This window comes from Macrosteles quadrilineatus, unplaced genomic scaffold (assembly GCF_028750875.1).
Source record: "Macrosteles quadrilineatus isolate MER2022 unplaced genomic scaffold, UCM_ALF_1.0 Scaffold_7__1_contigs__length_78375512, whole genome shotgun sequence".
In the NCBI taxonomy this organism is placed as follows: Eukaryota; Metazoa; Arthropoda; class Insecta; order Hemiptera; family Cicadellidae; genus Macrosteles; species Macrosteles quadrilineatus.
The window spans coordinates 34,669,582-34,677,823 of NW_026542600.1; the positions used below are offsets into that span (position 1 = coordinate 34,669,582).

An 8,242-nucleotide genomic window follows, 5' to 3' on the forward strand; every position below is an offset into this window, starting at 1 on the left:
AAAAATAATACGTCAATGATATATGTATATGGAATGTAAATTTTGTACAAGCTAAACTGAAGCAATAATATGTAAATTTAAGTATTATTTATGTAAATCATCTTAATTATGTACAGTAATGCAAAAAATATCTGAATCTAATTAAATTGTATTAAGAATCAATTTATCCAATTATGTTTAGCACCTAAATAAACATAATAATAAATGTTCTGTCAGTAATCAACATAAGAAAGATGGATTAGTTCTCAGCTAAAGTCAATTATTATAAAAATATTACTCATCCTAAAAACTTGAGGCACTTTTAAGGGTGACTCTTTAGGCGATAAACTATGGTCAGTACGGTAGTACTATGAAAACTGTGGTAAGTTCTAATTTATTTTTTTTTAAATTGTCTTCACTCATTCATGGTGTGTTAGTATTTGTTTGAATTGAATGCATAAAAATGTGTTACTTTATAGGAAACAAATTCTCATTAATCAAAAGGAAAACTAATCATTCTAGAATTATTAACATAATATCATATAATTAGTAATTAGAATTGAATTTGTACCCAACAAAACTAAAATCAGAACAGTAGGCAATAAGTACAAAGTACAGCTTTACAATAAAAATGTAATCTTAATAAATCAAGTACAGCTTTACATTTGAAAATTTAATCTTTGAGCCTGCCGGAACCATTCTTTAACCTTGGTTCCAAATGCCTTGTATGTGACATTGTCTCCGTGAGACGCTGCAACAACACCTGAAACATGATTTTACAATGTGATACCACAGAGTTTTCACTATAATTGTTATGTTATAAGCAAGTGTTAATGTGTTTGATTCAGTTTTTTCTCATAAGGTCGTTTCTACTTTGTCCTTTAACTTAGAAGAAGACTTTTTACGGGGGTTCAAAACAATTTACCCTTGATAATCCGACATGGCGGTGATGCCACTGGACACTAATTAGTTAATACTAAATACTTTACGAGTATAAACTCGGGAATATTTTGCAGGGCCGGTTTGAGTAGTAAGCATAGTACGTGGTCGAAGCAAAGCAAAATGGCGCATCCAATGTTCAGGATTAAGGAGACCCACAAATTGACTCGTTCATCAACACTTCTCTGTCATCTATTTGGACTGGTCTGGTAGACCTTTGCATGTTTCAGACATAGCCTACATACTCTAGCTTATTCGTGTATCCAGAAATAATCATTACTAATAACAGTGCCGTAATTAGAGTACTTGCGGACCTAGGTCAAACTAACCTCAGTTATCCTACGATCACGGCGAAATCGTTAACATATCCTGTGATCATGAAACCATTGCCACCTACGATCGCCATGAAATTGGGAAAATCACCACACATTGGTAGTCAAACATTTTTGGCAAACTGACATTCTAATGGGCCTATATAAGTAAATGTCCGATTATTGAGAGCCAACTGTAGTTACCTAGATTAATAGAGGCCAAGTAAAGATTTACAAAAAGTTTTTTTATGTTATGGATATCAAATACCCCCGCCACAGCAACCCTGCAGACTAAGCAAATTTCCATTTACTGGGCTGGATTTCTACTTAAGTACAGTAGAGTCTCGCAAACTCGGCACTCGATAACCCGGCAGTCTGGATAACTCGGCCATCACCTGGCTCAGAAAATTAGTGATTTTTGAGTACGACATGAGTTAAACATGGGCTCAAGTTAAATCATTCCCAACTTGTACCAAGGATTTATTGTACTATATCTGATGACTTAATACTGACTTGTAATATAAATATAAATAAATAAGGCAGCTAAAAGGATTACAAATTGTATGGTTCTTATTTATAACCCTAGTTCCCAATAACCCGACATTTCACAAACTCGACACCCTTCCAGTCCACATTACGCCAAGTTTTGGGGACTCTACTGCATTCCCTTAAAATTGTAAGATTTATTTCCTATTTACATAGGTAACATTGATTATAATGAGTAGGCCTACTGTACTTAGGTTTGCTGCTACAAGGAAGGAAGGTATTGAAGTGTTTTTTTTATTTCAATTGAAATGTTCATAAACTAGAATGAAACAAACAAAATTGTCAAATTTGACAAAAATATATTTATATAGCCTACAAGCAAACTAGCCTACAACAGTTTTTCTCCATGAGAATAACATAGAAATTATTAATTTACAATATTTTTCGATTATCTCCGTAACCGATAGGCATACAACAACGCTTCAATATACAAAATTATTTCTTTTATAAGCTATACAAAATGGTATGGAAAGAAATCGTGAAGTTTTGTGTTTTTAGAGTCAAAAATCAGAAAACCCAATTTTTACCCCATAAAACCCCCCATAAACCCTCGTTCCCATAGTCTGTTCAAATTATTTTGAATAAACGTAGGTTATACATTAGTACCAAATTTGATCATTCTGTTCATAAATATTAAGTTGGGTAGCTTTTTAAAAATAGATTTAAAATTATAACTCAAACAAAAGAGTTAATCACTGCTCCCCAGGTAAAATAACTTTTCAGGGGCTATTATTTAAATTCCATTAGATTCCAGTAACTATTAGTAGGCAACTATTATACTCACTCTCCAGTGTTTTATGAAGTTGAGGCTGTGGAGGGTCCTCTTTCCCTTCCTTCCCTCCCAACTGAAGCTAACATCTACTTCGTTTGTCCGCGATCTGATGAGGGCTCGACAGCCAGAGTCCACCACTGTTGCGCCCCCAATCCTTTGAAAGAAGTCGATCTACAAAAACAAAAAAACTTTTTAGTCATATTTAATCATTTTATACTTTCGGCTAAGTCCTTCTTAGGTGTGTTTGACTGTTATAACCATTCTATTTCCCGAAACAATAAGTAAATCCAGACCTGATTCCACAACTGGCCCCTAGGAGTGAACATAACATAACCTAGATACAGCAACAGAAGGTATGTTTTTTAAATTAGGCCTATTTGTTGCATTCACAATTAATTAAGTTTATCTTATTTACTTATGACAGATATACCTATCCATGCATAAGCTAACTTAATTCCTTGTAATAATTGTTGAATGAAATTGTGTATGCCTAAGGCCCATGTTATATGGACAGAAAAAACGTGACAGATTTTTCGCCGCGTAGACGCCAAGCCTACCGAGCAATGGACGTCACTATGTGCAAGTTATACGAACGTTTTATCTGTCGCATCGGACACTGTAAACCTGGCGTCAGCGTGGACAACGCGACCGGACCGGTAAAACTGGCGGAAAAAACGCGACAGAAATTATGCGAGTACCTACTGTTATACGGGCAGCTTTTACACAGCAGATCTGTGCTTCACCCCACCATACTTCTCCGACAGGATAGTTCCCAGGCGACTTATCGGGAGTGGAAATTCACAGTTCGGCGACCTTCGGGCTCCCTCGGAGCCTGTCGCGGCGTGTTTACTGCTCGTATAACAGCTCCCTGGCGTCGATGACACAGCGTGATTGCTGATTGTATAACAACTGAATTTGTGAATCAGCGTCGGCGTTTTATCTGTCGCGTTCTTGCTGTCCGTATAACATGGGCCTAAGTTAATTAGCATATAGTATAGTTACCTATTAGTCATTTGTAAATAAACAAACCGTCTAACAAAAACTGGACAAGTTCAAAAACCCTTAGCCAAAAAACTAACTTATCTCTTGATAATTTAACATAAGGAAGCATATAGGCCTAATTAGTTGCGTTAAAATCTTAGTGTAGGCCTGGGAATTACCATTACCTACTGTAAATTTAAACAACATCAAGCGTAACTTAAAACACAGAGGATACTCGTCCAGTAACAGGACGTGGATTAACTTAGGCGTCCGGCACTGACGTCACAGGGTTGTGAGGGCCCGGAACGCCATTACCACAACGATACGATGTACAACCATCGGTGTTTGTGGTGTAGTGGATAGAGTGCTAGGCTGATTAACGCAAGAGGTCCCTGGTTCGAATCACATCGGTAACTTTAACTTTTTGTCAAAGATTTTGCTTTGAATGCCATTAACTGTACATCTTTTGTTAGAATTTTTGGCATTTATAATTTTATTTTATGAACATAATTTAACCTTCATTCATTATCATTTTTCATTATCAGCAAGTTTGGTTGGTTAGGTTAGGTTATGACAGTAACTGCTGGACGCCTAATCCACGTCCAGTTACCGGATGCGTATCCTCTGCGAATTTAAAAACCCTGTAACTTACTAATGTGCTAATTAATAGGCCTAACCTAAGTTAGTTAATATCGTAGGCCTACTTGATAAAATCTTGGCTGCACTTTAGTTTCTGTCCTACATTTACTCACATACGGTAACTCAAGTTACCTAGTACTTAACTGCATGTTTGGTTAAGGTTAAGTTAAGTTTAGAACAGTTTCATCAGCTGGTAGCACAAATAGGCCTACCTATTTGTGTAGTACCGTACCTAAATAGGTACTAGAAATGTTGTTCTAGTATTCGTGGTTAGTAGTCCTATAATAGTAAATGTAGGACAGAAACTAAAGTGCAACCGAAATCTTGAAAGAATACACACCTACCGAAAATATCATCCAAGACCAGTAAAAATGAAGATGTAACTTAAATCTTCTTTATCCAATTGTCTGTGATGTAACTTAACTTAGCCTAGCCTAATTAAAATCCAGTATTTGTATGTTTAGACCATAAATAAAAGCAGAACACTTACCTTTGAGGGTTGTAGAAAATTGATGATGAATTGAAAACATAAATGGTTGATCTAGCGAAAATCTTAAAAGTAGGCCTAGGACCAACGGTAACACCGATGGCCAATAAACTTCTTGATTCTTGAACTTAAATAAGTTACAACTGTAAAATAAACTTTTAAAACTAACTAAAAAACTGAATAATTAACAGCTAAGTTTTGGAAACAACGATTGAAATATTGATCTCGAAGAGGGCAGAGACTACACAGAATAAAAAGAAGAAGAGATAAAGTAAAGAACTCGAACTGCAGCAGAAACACAGAACTAAACTAAAACCAAAACAACAATGGCGGCCTCGGATGACGGCTAGTCCTAGTCGGCGTTACGGTACTGTCCGACCCATTCGATACTATCGTGCTAAAACGATTTTCAATGCATATCGAAAGACCAGTAATGCTCCGTGTAGAAAGGATTTATGATTTATTTAAGTTATACCTTAGTAATAATAATATTAGTTATTAATTATTATTATTAACTTATTTAGTTTTTCTAACTTAGACTGTAGTAGTTACATAAATTTAAATTAATCATAACTGCCCAGTAAGCTATCGAATAGAAATATCGAGCCTATCAAGTTCGATGTTGATATTGACTATCGATATAATTCTAGTATCTATCAGTCTGGCTTCGATATTTTTATTCGGATCCAATAAGTCAACGCTGCAACCCCAACCCCAATCCCAAACCGGTTCGGTCTAACTACACTTCTTGGCTTGGTGATGGTGAAGGAATTCTACAAGTGACCTTCGCACTTGCCACCCCGTTGTATTACAGTTCTTTGTCTAGCTGCCTGTATTGTAAATTCCTACTGTCCCTTCTTCTAAAGCTGGGTTTTCCTAGACGCGGAGTCGGCCAGCGGAGAGCGGACAACGGAGAGCGGAATTGAAATTAACATGGCATTCCGCTCCGCTGCTAGGAAAACAGTAACATTAAATTACCTAAGACCAGCTAAGTCCGCTCTCCGCTGTCCGCTCTCCGCTGGCCGACTCCGCGTCTAGGAAAACCCAGCTTAAGAAAAACTTTCTCTAAAAGCAACTGTTTGGTCTGAGTGAAAATATCTCTTTCTCAAGGCTTTGAGCAAAATTTACAAATCTATCTGGTATGAATCCAGGAAAATGGTTAATGTACATTTGACGTAAATATATGTATATTTTACGTCAATATTAAAGTATATGGGATGTGAATAAGTTACATTCAGTATACATTAAATGTATCGAGAAATAGGCCAGAAAATAGGTTTAAATCAATCACATATTAATTAAGACAGTATTTCATGTTGACCTAAAACAAAAGGTAACGATATTTTCTATGTAAATATCAGCGAGTAAATTATATGTGAATTTTACATATTTCAATATACTTTACATAGTTTACCAAGATTGACCTAAAATATATGTATATAATACCTCGTGTGCTGACTGGGTTGGCAAGGAAACAGTGGCCCAAGAGTGTCCCAGCTCGGTCACCGACTGGGTCACATGTTGTGTGACTCGTCAGGCACGACACATTACTTTAAATGGAGCAGTTCACACTGGGCCACTGTGACTAGGGTCACTATCTGCCCAAACATTGTTCTGAACAAGTGAAGTTTTAGTAGAAGCAGTTTGTTTATATAGAGCAATTAAATGAGTGGAAGTGAGGTGGTAATAGATGATGAAGGGACGGAAGCTATACACAGTGCGATGGATGGAATTCCAAGTGTTATTGGGTTTGAGACTGAGAATAGTTTAAATTCAGAAATTGTGTCAGCAAATCGCAGCGCCGGTAAAACAAAAACAAATCAAGTACAAAAGCAAGTACCTACAGCAAGACGAGAAGTTTAATGATGATGATCCGAATTTTGTTCTTGGTTATTACGACGTCTTTTTGTTATTATTAACATAAACAATATTAACTCCTCGTCACTAGCAGGTGCCATATTTCACTAGCGGCCCAACAGTACTGTAATGCAAAACGCGAAAAAATAGTAGTCATTTTTTAGTGACCTAATACAGTGACAGGTGGTGTGGTGACCGTGGATAAAACAACATGGGTCACAGTAACCTAGTGTGAAGGCGGCCTAGTGTCCGTAAACCAATTGGATGGAAATGTCCAACTTTAGAATCCACTGATTGCCTCAAAATGCAAAGGTGCGGAGCACTGTCTTCACACGACAAAAAGAGACCAAGACCAAAACCAAATTTAAGTGTAAAACCCGAAAAAAACCAATGTGCCAGGGACAAATTTAATGTAAAATATTTGTGAAGTATATTTAAAAGAACTTCTAAACCAACCACAGGACAAGGATGTTTAAATAACAAAAAAAAAAAAAAAAAAATACATACATTAAAAATAAAGGAATTATTATTTTTGTACAATATTTTCTATAAACCGGGAAATGTATAAATTCATGACATATTTACTGCTTCCATGGTTTTTTACAAATATTATACTATTGTAAAATTAAAAACAATACTCGTTTGCAATAAAAACTTTAAGTAAAATTTCCCCCTCCTACCACCATTTTTACATTTCATCATAAAATATGAAGGGTTCAAACTATTATTTTCAAATTAATAAAAGGACATGGTAGGATCATAAAATTTACAAAACATAAAACTTCTACATAAAATTTCTTTCTCTGAATTCGGGAGCTCGTAATCTAGTAAGTTTATTGAGGAAACGGAAGGAATAAATTAGTTTTGAAATTGTGTCTATTGAAAATATGGATTCTACTTTTTCAAAAGTGGCCACAAAAATGGCAGTTAAGTTTGAATGAAACCCCTGTATTTTATGATATTTTAAGTATGTATATGACATTTTAAGACTAATTTATTCTTTAAATTTCCTCTCCAAAAGTACTAATTTAGGAGCTACAGTATGAAGAATGTACAGAGAAAGCAGCTTTTCCCAAAATATAATACACTGTAGCTCCTAAAAACGGGTACCGTAACTTTAAACAAAAAATGTAAAGATTAAAAACATTATTAAATAGCACATACTTTCTAAAAAAATATATAACATATGAGGATTTCAATAAGGAATTGTAAAGTTAGATGCCATATTAAAAATTGGCGGACATTTCTGAATAAGTGGAAATCATATTTTTTAATGATATAAGAAAATAGTTGAAGTTCCCCATTTAATGTTTTCTCAAAATCTAATAGTTTCTGAGATACCAATGGTGGCACAAGCTATTCACCATGTATGTATGCATTTGAATTGATGGTGTTTTTGGCCTCTGGGGGCATCAAAACAAAAAAGTAAAAGTGATCCTGTCCTGGGTCTATGTCTTTTCATGGGACCTATGGTAATAGCTTATTCCCTATTGGGAGATTTGCTAAAAAAAATGTAGAATATATAAAAGCTGTCTTAATCTAAGCCTTAAAAAAAATAACAAATCATCTTTAATTTGTTATTAATTTATAATATGTGATTTCAGCTCTCACACGTTTCCTAATACATTTGATGATTTCTATCCTTTTTGGGGTTTTTGTATTCTACAAAATGAACATATATCTGTGTAAACCAGACCAGAATAACCCTAGAAATGCTGGTCAAATTGGAAG

The 8,242-nt window shown here is 35.2% G+C and overlaps 1 long non-coding RNA gene across 1 annotated transcript; it reads right to left on the reverse strand.

Annotated features, from left to right (window-relative positions):
• Window positions 1–602: 602 nt before the first annotated feature.
• On the reverse strand, window positions 603–4,958 carry LOC128998338 (uncharacterized). The gene is made up of 3 exons (XR_008491194.1): window positions 4,658–4,958; window positions 2,560–2,718; window positions 603–742 (listed from the first exon to the last, which is right to left on the reverse strand). It is a non-coding gene; the product is annotated as an uncharacterized LOC128998338 (long non-coding RNA).
• Window positions 4,959–8,242: the final 3,284 nt, after the last annotated feature.